At 43.7% G+C, this 14353-nt stretch overlaps 1 protein-coding gene across 5 annotated transcripts in view; it reads left to right on the forward strand.

The window, feature by feature from the left end:
- Positions 1-14353, forward strand: part of TSPAN9 (tetraspanin 9) — a 352108-nt gene that overhangs the window by 61076 nt on the left and 276679 nt on the right. For 4 of the 5 annotated variants that reach the window (XM_069968581.1, XM_069968550.1, XM_069968557.1 and 1 more), the window contains exon 2: positions 9519-9569. The gene's annotated coding sequence lies outside the window, so the exon portion shown is untranslated. Of the gene's footprint in view, positions 1-2097; positions 2182-9518; positions 9570-14353 lie in introns of those variants that run through there. The other variant, XM_069968565.1, reaches the window with a different exon arrangement.

Consider the following 14353-nt stretch of genomic DNA (forward strand, 5'->3'; position numbering starts at 1 on the left):
GCCGGATAATCTTATGGGATCTGTCTTGGATTCGTCTTCAGACATGAACATAAAATCATAATAAAACTGGGACAGATAAACTGTATGGGTAAAAAAAAGTTCAAAAAGTTAAACTTTGCAAATTACAGCTGCCGCCGCCTCCCTGGATCCATCACAACCCACCTGGTATACCTTTTTAGCCAATCACTGGCCCTGTGGTGACTGACCTCAGCCTGTGATTGGCTAATTGGACATATGTGTAGAGATGGAACCAGGCCACTGTCAGAACTGCATCAATGATTGCTTTTTCCCCCTATTTTAACCCAGTCAGCCCACCCATTTTAAAAAAAAATTTTCTCCATCTCTTCGACGTGGTTGTCCCCAAATTAATAGTTATCCCTTATGAACAGGATAGCTGATCATTAGGGGCCCAGCCACTGGGACCCCCATTAGTTATGGTACTATTACACTGCCCAATGGGGGCCCGATAATAACTGTAAACGAGCTAGATCGGCGCTCGTTTACTTGGCATATTACACAACTCGATAATCGTTTAACAAGGGCTGCATGGACATCATTACCGATGTCCTTGCAGCCCTTGCTTAAGCTGCATACATTACATATCCATGGTCCAGGGCTCTTCTTGCGGTCCGCTTCTCCCAGGGTCCCACGCGCTGCAGCTACAGAGCGGCCTGTCTTAGTTGACAGGCCGATCAGCCAATCACTGGCCGCGGCAGTCCCGGCCAGTGATTGGCTTAGCAGCCTGTCAGCTAAGACAGGCTGCTCTGAAGCTGCAGCGCGCGGGACCTGGGGAGAAGCAGAGCGCAGGATCTGTTAGATCGGCGCTCGTTTACTGGGCCTATTCCACGGCCCGACAATCGTTTAGCGAGGGCTGCAAGGACATCATTACCGATGTCCTTGCAGCCCTTGTTTCATACATTACCTGTCCAGGCGCAGGACTTCTCCTTCTTCTTCCCGATGCCGCGCTGCAGCAGCTTCGGAGCGGCCTGTCTGAACTGACAGACCGCTCAGCCAATCACTGGCCGTGGCTGAGCAGTCTGTCAGTTCCGGGAGGAAGAAGAAGACCTGCAGCCTGGACAGGTAATGTATGGTGCTGCTGAAATCGCCGGTCGCGATGCGATGTGCGATGCGCGGGTGGCGACCGATGATTTTAGGTCTGAACCTAAATGAACGATCAGCCGATGACACGATCATCGGCTGATCGTTCTCTCTATTCCACAGAGCAATAATCGACCAAATCGGGATGATTCGGCCGATTATCGCTCCGTGGAATAGGCCCCTAAGCCCCCGTATTTCCATCCGGATACTGTACTGGGTAGAAAGCCCTCTCATTTTAACCCAATGTTACCTGACCAATACTGCTGGTGATTGGTCACCTGCCGTCTCTTCTCCAATCCCCGTTTCTCGTTGGTCGTTTAATTATTGCCTGCCATTACACGAAATCCGAACGTTCTAACGATTTTTCCAACGATAATCGCCCCGTGTAATACGTCCCCATGACACTGCTTCCCTCTGACCCCTGAATTAACCCCTTCACCTATAGCTGGTCCAGGCAGCCGGCACTAGAATCAGCACCAGCAGGTTTTGCAGCCACCTGGGGAGTTGTGTGTGGAGAGAGAGTTAACTGATTAACCCTTTCTTTGCTGATACAGTGTTCCTTATTCTTTATTAATACAGAACACCTTACCTATCCTATTTTCAGGTTGCGGAACGAATCATCTGCGTTTCAATGATTTCTTATAAAAATATTTGCTTTAATATACGAGTAATTTGGATTACAAGCACGTTCCCAGCACAAATTATCGGGGAGATTTATCAAACATGGTGTAAAGTGAAACTGGCTCAGTTGCCCCTAGCAACCAATCAGATTCCACCTTTCATTTTCCAAAGAGTCTGTGAGGAATGAAAGGTGGAATCTGATTGGTTACTAGGGGCAACTGAGCCAGTTTCACTTTACACCATGTTTGATAAGTCTCCCCCTATGCTCGTAATTCAAGGTTTCACTGTACGTCCATATTTTGGATCCATATTACGGACATTTACCCATACGATAATGGGAATTTTACTCTACTTCCAAATGAAGACTTCAACGTTCATCTTCGAGGGGATGTTTGCACAATCCCCTATTCTTTAATAGGACCACAACTATCGTCTGATATTGCTCGGAAAAACCAACAGTGGGTGAGAAGAGTAGCTCAGAATAGTACATTGAATTACGGCAAGCCCTTGGATATTAATATAAAATTGTTCTTCGGGAAAAAAAAATTCCCCTTTAAAGGGGTAGGTCACAAAAAAAATTCTTTCAAATGAACTGGTACCAGAAAGTGCCAGAGATTTGTACTTCTAGTGCTCTCTACTGCCACCTCTGTCCATGTCAGGAACTGTCTAGAGCAGGAGAGGTTTTCTATGGGTATTTGCTACTGCTCTGGACAGTTCCTGACATGGACAGAGGTGGCAGCAGAGAGCACTGTTTCAGACTGGAAAGAATACACCACTTCCTGCAGGACATACAGCAACTGATAAGTACTGGAAGACTTGACATTTTTTAATAGAAGTAAATTGCACTTTTTTTGTAAAGTTTAATTCCAATGATCTGATGCCATCCCGAATAGGAACATCAAATACAAGGCTGAAACAGGGCACAGAACCGATCTTTTTGATCTGGCGTGACTATGCCATAGGAAAGCTATGCCACATGTGAACGCACCCTAAGAAGCGAGACCTCAGTAGTAGATTGTGCATTGTTTAGTGAGTGACTGAATTATTTCCACTTCCTTGATGTTGGCTTCTAAATTCTCCGCTTGGCTAACATGACTGACCATCCCTGCTAAGATATCTTCCTGCTATGTTACCAGCACATGAAAGCCAGTCTGATCTCCTCCTTTGAACGTCCCTTTTTGTTTGTCTGCAATTCGTGGCGGTCCAATATAACATTTGTCACACTTAATGGGAAGGCATCATTTCACGGATAGATCAGCCGCTCTTTTGAAGAGTCCATCGCTGAAATTGTCAGATCTGTCAGACCGGGGACCGTTTCTTTTCTCTGCTGGACTTATTATACTAGAAAAGAAAAACTAATTCTACACAGTCACATCGGAGAAGGGAATTGTCATTTAAAGATGAAGCCTTAGTATATACCCCAAATATCTAACATGTCAGGAAGGTTTTCCTGATCTTAAAAATGGAGGGGAAAAATAACCCAAACACATACTTACCCGCTGCACTGGTGCTCCCTTCCGGCTTCTTCCTTTGAGCCACAAAACTTTGGGGGACAGGGGTAGCGGCCTCTTGTGGACAGAGGCATAAAAAGTGATTGACAGGGCTGGGAGCCAATGGCTCCCGGCCCTGTTAAACACAGCACCACATTTAACTGTATGCGCTTCAAATTAGGAGTGCATACAGTTAAAGGGCCAGTGTCAGCACCGGCAGTACTTGCCCAAATTAGGAGTGCATACAGTTAAAGGGCCAGTGTCAGCACCGGCAGTACTTGCCCAGGTGCTGGCACTGACCCAGACTGCTAAGCAAAAGCACCCAAAATTCCGGACTGTTTCAAGATGGGCTTCCAGTGGGTTTTATGGGCCAACTGTAACAGAAGTTTGGACAATTATAGAATATGTTCTAAAAAGTTTGGCCCTCCTTACGGGTGTCCATACCCAATTGAACCCCATAGGCCAAGGAAATCTATCCGGATTTCCTGACAAAGAACCCGGATGGATTTTCCTGATGTGTGAAGGGGGGCTTATACAGTGGCTCCATATTGCAAGGATCAGAGGGGGCTAACCTTAGTGACCCTTACTCATTTACTGAATTCTAATGATCCAGCCAACCCCCCGCACACCTAGCTGCTCATGGAATTGCTGTGTAGCCCCAAATCCATACAGAGTCAACAAGAAAATATATCTCTTCCATCTTGAATGACCTTCCCTCAAAGGAGTTTTTTGTGATAAAAAAATAAAATAAAACAGCACCACTGTTGTTTACAGGCTGGGTCTGGTATTGTAGTTGAACCATATTCACGTGTAAGATGCAGACTCAGTCCAAGCATTGCGTGTGGTTAGAAGGAAAGTCTGCGATTGTCTGCAGAAACAGCGCCACTGATGTCCATAGGCTGTATCTAGTATTGCAGCTCAGACATAATTGTTTTCCCAATCAACTGGTGTCAGAAAGTTATACAGATGTTTAAAGGACCATGGTTTCCAATACTTAGCAACTCATGTATGTCCTGCAGGAAGTGGTGTATTCTTTCCAGTTTGACGCAGTGCTCTCTGCTGCAAACTTTGTCCATGTCAGGAACTGTCCAGTAGCAAATTCTCATAGAAAACCTCTCCTGTTCTGGATAGTTCCTGACATGGACAGATGGCACTGTGTCAGACTGGAAAGAATACACCACTTCCTGCAGGACAAACAGCAGCTGATAAGTACTGTTTTTTTTTTTTTTTTTTATAGAAGTAAATGACACATCAGTATAACTTTGTTGATTTAAAAACGATTTTTTTTTTCAGGAGTACCCCTTTAATTAAGTGACTTTGGCTTGTAATTCCAGACACAGCCCAAGAACAAGAGTGGCGCTGTTTTCTTTTTTTTTTTTTTGGGGGGGGGGGGGGAATCACACTCTTCTCTTTTTCCTAATGTCACACAACCCCTTAAAAAGTTTTTGGCCCCATAGTCGGGGATGTATCTTGGATCCCATGACTTGCTCGCTAATGGCATTTGCAGCTGGGCTGTATCGCTTTCAGCACTTTTCTGTCTTATTTGATGCCTGGCCTCTTCGGATTGTCTGCTCTCCTGCTAATCTTCATTACTTTGCATTCTGCCATTTGGATGAGCGGAGCCGCAGGTCCTGAGGCTTTCCATATGCCGCGCTTTACACGAGCCCCTGCACGGAGACTGAGTGCTGAATTGTATGCATCTACAATGAAGGACCATGGTGGGGAGTCCATAACTGGATAGAGTTCTATAGTATTGGGAGTCGGGGCTTTGCCTAATGTGATATGTGACAGTCTGATCTGATATCATTATCTTACCAGTATCATTAAAGTGTCACTGTTATTTAATTTTTTTTTGCAGAAATCAATAGTACAGGCGATTTTAAGAAACTTTATAATTGGGTTTATTAGCCGAAAAAAGCATTTTTATCATGAAAAAGCAGTTTGAAACTATCCCCCCAGTCTTCATTGTTTTCTATGGAGAGGGGAGGGTTGGAGGAAGATGAGACACCAAAACAGGACAACAAAGAGTTAATTTACAGCTACATCATCGGGCTATCTCCTCTGAAGTCAGCACTGACCTCTCTGACCTCTGAATACCAGCTTTCACACAGCTCCCACTGTGTAATCCTTTGTTATCTACTCTCTGCTGGCGACTAATCTCCCTCCTCCCCCCCTCCCCTCTCCATAGATGTAAAATAGTCAAGATTTCCTGATAATGAGCAGTGAATGAGAGAGAGGAGGGAAGGGGGGACCTGGGGAAAGTCTTTTTGACTGCAGATAATGGCAGATTTGCCTAATAAACCCAATTACAAAGTTTCCTAAAATCTGCTGGACTATTGATTTCTGCAAAAAAAAACGACAGTGACACTTTAAACCATTCCCTTTTGTGATTGTACAAATAAAACAAGGCAATCGGACGATAATAAATATTGCATGGCACTTTATTAAACTATCAAGCTTTACTTGCTGGACAGAATATAGAGCGGCTCTTTCATTATTGAATAAGCAATAATAGTTAAAGTGTCACTGTCGTGAATTTTTTTTTGCAGAAATCAATAGTCCAGGCGATTTTAAGAAACTTTGTAATTGGGTTTATTATCCGAAAAATGCATTTTTATCATGAAAAAGCAGTTTGAAGCTCTCCCCCCTGTCTTCATTGTTCTCCTATGGAGAGAGCTAAAGAAAAGACCAAAACAGGACAACAAAGAGTTAATCTACAAATCCCTCACCCGTTATCTGTTCTGACCATCACCAGTGACCTGTCTGAGCTCGGATTACAGCTGTCACCCAGCTCCGTGCCTGTAATCCTCTGTTATCTGCTTTCTGCTGCCGGCTAACTCCCTCCTTCCTCCTCCCCCCTCCCCTCTCCCTAGAACAGACAGGGGACGTCTCCTGCAACAAGTCACAATTTTCAGATTTTTCAGAGTGGATGAAAAAGAGGAAGGAGGGGGGGACCTGGGAAAAGGCTTTTTACATGCAGATAATGGCAGATTTGGCTAATAAACCCAATTACAACGTTTCTTAAAATCGCCTGGACTATTGATTTCTGCAAAAAAAAAAAATACGACAGTGACTCTTTAACCTCTTAAGGACATATGACGTACCGGTACGTCATATGTCCGCACTAGCACTTCAAAGCGGGGCCGCGCGGCGGCCCCGCTTTGAAGTGCCGCGATCCCGGGTGCCGCGATCCACGGTCTGATCGCCGTGCCCGCTAATTAGCTAATCGGAGGCAGCTGTCAAAGTTGACAGCTGCCTCCGATTACCGGAGGCAACGTTTCCCTGGTGTCTAGTGGGGGAGATCGCTCCTCCGGGACCTTGTCCCGGAGGAGCGATCTCCGTTACTCATGCCGGCCGGGGACGCGTCCAAGATGGCGCCGTCCTCGGCTCGGCACTCGTTCGTTTTCGGCTGCAGCAGCCGAAAGCAAACGAGTGCCGATCTCATGGATCTCTGCAGCATATCTATGCTGCAGAGATCTCAATGAGAGATCACAGTGTATATACTAGAAGTCCCCCAGGGGGGCTTCTAGTATATGTGTAAAAAAAAAAGTGTTGTTAATAGTAAAAAGCCCCCTCCCCTAATAAAAGTCTGAATCACCCCCCTTTTCCCAGGTTTTAAATAAAAGTAAACAAATAAATAAATAAACAAACATGTTTGCTATCGCCGCGTGCGTAATCGCCCGAACTATTAATTAATCACATTCCTGATCTCGTACGGTAAACGGCGTCAGCGCAAAAAAATCCCAAAGTGCAAAATTGCGCATTTTTGGTCGCATCAAATCCAGAAAAAATGTAATATAAAGCGATCAAAAAGACGTATATGCGCAATCAAGGTACCGATAGAAAGATCACATCATGGTGCAAAAACTGACACCTCGCACAGCCCCATAGACCAAAGGATAAAAGCGCTATAAGCCTGGGAATGGAGCGATTTTAAGGCACGTATATTGGTTAACAACGGTTTGAATTTTTTACAGGCCATCAGATACAATATAAGTTATACATGTTATATATCGTTTTAATCGTAACGACTTGAGGAACATGCATAACAAGTCAGTTTTACCACAGGGCGAATGGCGCAAAAACACATTTCCCCCAAATAAAAGAAATGCGGGTTTTTTTTTCAATTTCACCACACTTTGAATTTTTTTCTGGTTTCGCAGTGTACTTTATGCAAAAATTCAGCCTGTAATTGCAAAGTACAATTAGTGAAGCAAAAAATAAGGGCTCATGTGGGTTTCTAGGTGGAAAAATGCAAGTGCTATGGCCTTTTAAACACAAGGAGGAAAAACCGAAAACGTAAAAACGAAAATGGGCCATGTCCTTAAAGGGTTAACTGTAAAGATAGTTCTGTTTAAAGGGGGTCTCCAGTTACTAGAATTCCGAGTTAACTAGAATTACTGAGAACTGTTAGTTACAGTGTTTCTCCCTGGAGAAGCTGTCCTTTCCAGCATTACACAGCTAACTCATTGATGTGAATGGACACTGTGTTATACTTAAAGTGACTCTGTCAGTAGATTTCTGCTGTCCTATCTAAGGGCCCTATTACACAGGATGATTATCTGCGAAAAATCGTTATATCGTTCAAATTTAGACGATAATTGTTCTGTGTAATTGCAGACACGATCGAAAAATTGTTTGTGTGTCCTTGATCGTTGATTTAGATCTGACCATAAAATTATTGGGAAATGCTTATAAAGTGCTTTTTTCCCTGCACTTACTACTGCATCGAGGCTTCACTTCCTGGATAACATGGTGAGGCCACTTCCTGGATAACATGGTGATGTCACTTCCTGGATAACATGGTGATGTCACTTCCTGGATAACATGGAGATGTCACTTCCTGGATAACATGGTGATGTCACTTCCTGGATAACATGGTAATCTCACTTCCTGGATAACATGGTGATGTCACTTTCTGGATAACATGGTGATATCACTTCCTGGATAACATGGTGATGTCACTTCCTGGATAACATGGTGATGTCACTTCCTGGATAACATGGTGATGTCACTTCCTGGATAACATGGTGATGTCACTTCCTGGATAACATGGTGATGTCACTTCCTAGATAAAATGGTGATGTCACTTCCTGGATAACATGGTGATGTCACTTCCTAGATAAAATGGTGATGTCACTTCCTGGATAAAATGGTGATGTCACGACCCAACTCCCAGAGCTTTGCAGGCTGTGGCTGCTGGAGAGGATGATGGCCCTCCAGTGCCCTGTGTCCCTCAGTGTCCCCCTGCCATCATCCTCTCCAGCAGCCACAGCCCACACAGTTCTGGGAGTCGGGTCGTGACATCACCATGTTATCCAGGAAGTGACATCACTATTTTATCTAGAAAGTGACATCACCATGTTTTCCAGGAAGTGACATCACCATGTTATCCAGGAAGTGACATCACCATGTTATCCAGGAAGTGACATCACCATTTTATCCAGGAAGTAACATCACCATGTTATCCAGGAAGTTACCATCACCATTTTATCCAGGAAGTGACATAACCATGTTATCCAGGAAGTGACATCACCATGTTATCCAGGAAGTGACATCACCATGTTATCTAGGAAGTAACATCACCATGTTATCCAGGAAGTTACCATCACCATTTTATCCAGGAAGTGACATCACCATGTTATCCAGGAAGTGACATCACCATGTTATCCAGAAAGTGACATCACCATGTTATCCAGGAAGTGACATCACCATTTTATCCAGGAAGTGACATCACCATTTTTATCTAGGAAGTGACATCACCATTTTATCCATGAAGTGACATCACCATGTTATCCAGGAAGTGAAGCCTTGATGCAGTAGTAAGTGCAGGGAAAAAAGACCTTTATAAGCATTTCCCATAATAAGTGTATATTGGGGATTTGTATGACTTTTGGGGGCAAAACAATACTTTAATAAAATTTTTCGCTGGACTTCTTGAATTATATCAGAGGTAGGGAACCTTGGCTCTCCAGCTGTTGCAAAACTACAACTCCCATCATGCCTGGACAGCTAAAGCTTTGGCTGTCCAGGCATGATGGGAGTTGTAGTTTTGCAACAGCTGGAGAGCCAAGGTTCCCTACCTCTGAATTACATAGTATTCTTTTCAATATACCTCTACTGTATATACCATTACAAGCCTCACATTAAACATGGAGTCGCCCTCTGTGTCGGATGAAATGAGAAAAGAAACTTGCAGCCTTTACTGAATCTTTGTTCCGTCGTGGCTTTTGTTTCAGGACTTTGCTTGTTTCCGCTGACATTAAGAATTTTATGATAATTCGTTGATTTTTCATTTTCTCTCTATAGAAAGAATAAGAAAAGAGGTGAATCCAGAGGCTGCGGTCTGTAAATATCACGGTAAGCCGGACTTGGGGGGGGGGGGGGGGGGGGGGGTAGGATCCGCTGCGGGTCTGATACTAATGAGAAGAGGTTGCTTAGAAATAACTTGGTCTATCATATCTGTGGTGTTTGCTATGTCAGTGCTTCTCCATTCCAGTCCTCGAGGCTCACCAAACGGTTCAGGATTGGAGGATATCCCATAAAAAGAGCACCTGTGATAATACCTAATGCACTGAGTATATAATTTTATCACCTGTGATAATACCTTATGCAGTGAGTATAATTATATCCCCTATGATACTACCTGATGCACTGAGTATAATTTTATCCCCTGTGATAATACCTGATGAGTATAATGATATCACCTGTTGTAATACCTGATGCACCAAGTATAATGATATCACCTGTTATAATACCCGATGCACCAAGTATAATTATATCACCTGTGATAATACCTAATGCACTGAGTATAATTATATCCCCAGTGATAATACCTGATGAGTATAATGATATCACCTGTTGTAATACCTGATGCACCAAGTATAATGATATCACCTGTTATAATACCCGACGCACCAAGTATAATTATATCCCCAGTGATAATACCTGATGAGTATAATGATATCACCTGTTATAATACCTGATGCACCAAGTATAATTATATCACCTGTGATAATACCTGATGCACCAAGTGTAATTATTTCGCGTGTGATACTACCTGATGCACTGAGTACAATTATATCACCTGTGATAATACCTGATGAGTATAATTATATCACCTGTGCTACTACCTGATGCACCGAGTATAATTATATCACCTGTGATAATACCTGATGCACTGAATATAATTATATCACCTGTGAAATACTAAGGAAATCCTCAATAAGACCTGTTGGTGGGCCATGAGGACTGGAGCTTAGAAGCACTTATGCTAAAGATAGCCATACTCTTTGGTCTTATAGTCATCCAGCCAATGGTTATCTCTCTTGATTTCTCCATATACTGTTTTGCGTTAATGCGTTCCTAATAGAGAGAGGAAGGGTAAGCAGTTGCCAGACTCCTAGCAGATGGCTAGGAAAGAGCGGACTTACCGAACTGTTTGGGTTCGGTAATGCTCTCTGTACCCAAATGTTCAGCATTTAACTGCAGCCCCATGGACATAGGCTGTATCCATGTTTTCTTAGCAGCTCTAGGGCGGTTTTTAACTTTTCCCGTCACCGGGAGTAAAATGCCAAAAATTAGGGTTCGGAGAACATTGCAGAACCTGAACAGTTTGGTAAGTCTTCTCATCTCTAGTGATGGCTTATCTCTCCAAAAACAAATGGGTTGTGAAGATGAATTCCAACATGTCTGATCCTTCTCTCCCCCGGCATCATCTGTTTGGCCAACTGGTATGATGACCTCAAGGGCTCAAAACGTGTTATTACAGAAAAATCCACAGATTTACTAATCTTTTTATAGATTGAATAAAGTTGAGGCAACGACTTATTTCTCTAAGAACAAAAGGGTCAGGCAGTTGAAACCCAATATGCCTGACCGCTCTCTGCCTTGAAAGTATCTGGATGGACAGTTTTTCAGGGATCAGATGGCCCTTTCCACTCTTGTCCATGACCTGTGCCTGGGGTTGCTGGTTATCCACATTTTGCTAATCATCTACATTTAAAAAGGCATGAAGAAAATATAAGCCTGACCCTAGGAAAGTCATCAAAATGCCCCTGTGATGCAAGCCTTTGGATGGACTTGCAAAAGCGAAAACCAGTTTGATAGGAAAAATTGTGACTCTTGCTATGTTCCATGTGGATGAGCTGTAATACCAGGCACGGCCTGTAGACAACTGTGGCGCTGTTTCTGACAAAACATTAAACATTTATTAATTTAATAAATTCCCTATGAACTTCTCAATGCTACTGCATTCATTTCTTAAATGGATTATATAGCTTAAATGGCTAAGTCTCTAAAGTGGCTAAGCCACCATTTACACCTAACACATAGCTCTAAATCCTGGTTATTCCTGTTGATAAAATTCTGACTACCTGCAGCCACCACTAGAGGGAGCTTCAGAGCAAACTGCATACTGTATTATTATAGAATTAAATGTATAAACAGTATGAAGTAAGCTCCTTAGATCCCCTATTGGTGGCTACAGGTATAGCATAGTCTAGTGTTTATTTAATGTTTTATATGCAGTATAATTTTTAGAAGAGATTATTAGTATTCTGATCATCATTCCACCAGCGTAATGTTAATACTTTGACATTGTAGTGTGTATAACTAGTAGTAAATGTCACAGACCTATCTGGGAGTTTTGTTTACATTAGTAGCTGTTCACATACCGGGCATAGCTCGCACACCGAGTAAGCCGCTGTCACAAAGGGAAACATGTCTGTGCTTTGTGTCTAGGCGGCTGTCACACCGGGACTTGCTGTGTGTGACACATCGTCTGCGAGAAGTGCGAAAATGACAAGTCAACAGCTCCATCTGCAGACCTTTCCGAATGGTATCTGCAACAGCTCCGTGTATTAACATTCGTCACGGACAATTTAAAGGGAATTTATGCCATTTAGACCGGAGAAACGTTCCTGGAATTCTTGATCGGATTCAAAGAGGGGGAAGAAATATGGGACGGTTACGAAGAGAACATATTCTGAATGCAGGGAAAAATATAATGTATATTAGTAATTCTAGGTTTTAACAGTGTCTAATGGGGGTTGTTTTTATTGAAGAGAACAAGTTACAAGCAGTGGATTGTGGGAAAACAAACTATGCAAATTAGGTCCCTCCCATGAGGAACACAGCTGTCTTATTAGAGGTAGCTATTTTCCATTGCAAGCCCAAATAACCTTCCTTCCCCCCAGGATCAATGGTCGCCCTTTGGCGAAGTCTTACTTCTGACTTACAGTACTTATCAGCTGCTGTACGTCCTGCAGGAAGTGGCATTGTTTCCAGTCTGGAGAGCAGAAGAGGTTTATATGGGGATTTGCTGCTGCTCTGGACACTTCCTAACATGGACAGAGGCGGCAGCAGAGAGCACTGTGTCAGACTGGAAATAATACACCACTTTCTGCAGGACATACAGCAGTTGATAAGTACTGGAAGAGCTGAGATTTTTTAATAGAGGTAAATTACAAATCGCTGGCACTTTTTGGCACCAGATGATATGAAATATTATTTTTGTGAACTACCTCTTTAAAGGGGTACTCCAGCGGGGGGGGGGCACTTTTTCACGGCGGGTCCCGCATCGCGGCGCTCCGGTGCCCGGTTCCTGGCCACTTCCTGGTGTCTGACGCGACGTGACGTCTCAGGTCCGCTCAGCCAGTCAGTTAAGGAGTCGGGATCTGAGCGGACTTGAAACGGATCCCACCTCCTTCACTTACTGGCTGAGCGGACCTGAGACGTCACGGGCCCGTGTCAGACACCAGGAAGTGGCCGGGAACCGGGCACCGGAGCGCCGCGATGCGGGACCTGCCGCTGGAAACGGGGAAGTGAGTGGACGTCTTTTCCCTCAGCCTCCTCGCCCCCGGTCCCAGCGAAAAAGTACCCCCCCCCCTGGAGTACCCCTTTAAATCTGCAAACCAGACCTGAAGAAATCCTATTGGCATCATGATCTCACATTTACTTTGTTACCTCCTGAACCACTCTTAAAGGGGTTATCCAGCATTTTTTTCTTTCAAATCAAATGTAATTTACTTCTATTTAAAAATCTCCAGTCTTCCAGTACTTATCAGCTGTTGTATGTCCTGTAGGAAGTGGTGTATTATTTCCAGTCTGACACAGTGCTCTCTGCTGCCACCTCTGTCCATGACAGGAACTCTCCAGAGCAGCAGCAAATCCCCATAGAAAACCTCTCCTGCTCTGGACAGTTCCTGACATGGACAGAGGTGGCAGCAGAGAGCACTATGTCAGACTGGAAAGAATACCCCACTTCCTGCAGGACATACAGCAGCTGATAAGTACTGGAAGACTTGACATTTTTAAATAGGAGTTTAATTAATTATGATGATTCTACACAGATATACTGGTATACCAAGAAGGAACATTAAATCTCAGTGTTTCTATGATTGCTCATGCGTCCCAATTCCATCCTACATAGAGTCTGCAGCCTGGCTGTGGTCTGATCCTCTATGGAGCTGGGATCTGCCATTACAACCTCTGTGGTTTACTGTCATATTTGTGGGATTTTCTTACATTTTCTATTAGAACGTGTACATTAACGTTATCCAGATGTCGCTGCATCTATTGCCACATCACACAGAGGGGTTAGACATAGTTGGGTGCCTCGTTCTTCACCCAGCTGTGTCGGAGGGGGTCTCAGCACTAAGACCCTGACCCATCTAGACCTCTGACCCTTTAAAGCAGAAATGCAACACCGCTCCTACTGTTGCAAAAACTACAATTCCCATCATGCCTGGAGAGCCAAAGCCAAAGCCCTATTTATTGAATATTGATTGCATAGTAAGCTGCCTCCACTAGGTGGTGCTGTACAGCAAGTTCTTTTCCTTCTGGAAATTAGCTACTTTGCATACTCTTTTCCCATGAAGCATTGCATTGTTCCATACTCCAGTTTGTAAGTCGAGGAGACACACTACTCCTTTAGTCCCTCATTATGTATTGAAACGTTTACTATACACCCTTTACTATACACATCTGCTTGCTGTCTGTGAATGAACACATCATTGTATAGATGTAATTCATGCAGATTACACAAATGCAGAGTGCTGGCATATTGTACCCATGTACCAAGCCATAGCCGCAATACCTCCAGTACTGGCAGGATATAGTTATACTAAATGCTTCCATTCCCC

The sequence above is a fragment of the Dendropsophus ebraccatus genome, chromosome 1, assembly GCF_027789765.1.
Source record: "Dendropsophus ebraccatus isolate aDenEbr1 chromosome 1, aDenEbr1.pat, whole genome shotgun sequence".
NCBI classification, from domain to species: Eukaryota; Metazoa; Chordata; class Amphibia; order Anura; family Hylidae; genus Dendropsophus; species Dendropsophus ebraccatus.